This window comes from Elephantulus edwardii, unplaced genomic scaffold (assembly GCF_000299155.1).
Source record: "Elephantulus edwardii isolate Elephantulus edwardi_28Jun2011 unplaced genomic scaffold, EleEdw1.0 scaffold00161, whole genome shotgun sequence".
NCBI lineage: Eukaryota > Metazoa > Chordata > Mammalia > Macroscelidea > Macroscelididae > Elephantulus > Elephantulus edwardii.
Window position 1 is genome coordinate 2104546 of NW_006399911.1, and position 1456 is coordinate 2106001.

At 36.1% G+C, this 1456-nt stretch overlaps 1 pseudogene; it reads left to right on the forward strand.

Annotated features, from left to right (window-relative positions):
• The window catches only part of LOC102875311, a 57768-nt pseudogene that overhangs the window by 28707 nt on the left and 27605 nt on the right, over window positions 1–1456 (forward strand).

The following is a 1456-nucleotide window of genomic DNA, read 5'->3' on the forward strand; positions in this document are numbered from 1 at the left end:
AGTGTTCCAGTCTCTTCACAGCCTCGCCAGCATTTGTTGTTTGCTGTTCTGTTCAATTTTGCTTTTCTTACTGGGATGAGATGCTATCTCATAGTTGTTTTTATTTGCATCTCTCTTAGAGCTAGGGATTTTGAACATTTCTTCATGTGCTTGTTGGCCATCTGAATGTCTTCTTTGGTGAAGTGTCTGTCCATATCCTGTGCCTGTTTTTCAAAAAGGGTTATTTTCCTTTATCTTGTTGTAATGCTTGAGTATTTTATAAATTCCATATATAAGTCCATTATCAGACTTGTCATTACCAAATATTTTTTCCCAGTCTGTGGCTTCCCTTTTTACCCTATTGAAGAAGGTTTTGAATGTGCATAGATATTTGATTCTTAGAAGGTCCCATTCATCTATTTTTATCCTCCCCTGATTATAGGGTTTTTTTTTCAGGATGCTTGGAAGACTGTTTATGTTGTGGATTAGGGCTTCTAGAGTTCTTCCAAGCTTTTCTCTAGTGAAGATTATACTCTTTGGTTTTAGTCCTTGATCGACTTTGAGTTGGTTTCTGTATATGGAAGATGTGGATCTTGCTTGAGTTTTCTACAGATAGTTTTCCAATTTTGCCAACACCATTTGTTAAAAAGGTTATCATTTCTGCACTTAACTGTTTTCATTTCCTTGTCAAAAATCGGTTGACCATAGGTAGATGAGCTGATTTCCAGGTTCTCAATTCTATTCCATTGATATATGTGTCTGTCATTATACCACTACCACTCTGTCTTGACCACCACAGCAGTGTAGTAGGATTTGTAATCAGGAAGTGAGATGTCTCCTACCTTGTTTCTCTTTTCAAGGAGTGCTTTGATTATCTGGGGACTCTTTCCATTCCAAATGAAACTGGAGATTGCCTTTTCCATCTCATTGAAGAATGAGATTGGCATTTGTATTGGTGTTCCATTGAATGTGTAAATTGCCTGTGGTAGTATTGTCATTTTTGCAATCCATTTTCTCCTATCCATGAGCAAAGTATATTCTTCTACTTCTCCAGGTCTCTTTTAGTTTATTGTAGTAATGCTTCCTAATTTTCTTTGAATAGGTCCTTTATGCTTCTTGTTAGATTTATTCCCAAGTATTTAAACTTGTGATGAGCTATTGTGAAGACTATTGTTTTTCTTAGCGCCAGCTCTGTATTCTCTTTGTCACTGTAGAGAAATCAAATTGATTTTTGTATGTTGATCTTGTATTCTGCCATCTTACTGAATTGGTCAAATATGTCCAGTAGTTTTCTTACTGAGTCTTGAGTGTTTTCTAGGTATACTATTATATCATCTGCATAGAGAGATAATTTTACCTCCTCTTTGCCAATTTGGATACCTCTTATTTCCTTCTCTTGTCTTATTGCTATCGTTAAGACATCCAATACAGTATTGAATAGGAGAGGTGATAGTGGGCATCCTTGCCTAGTACCTAG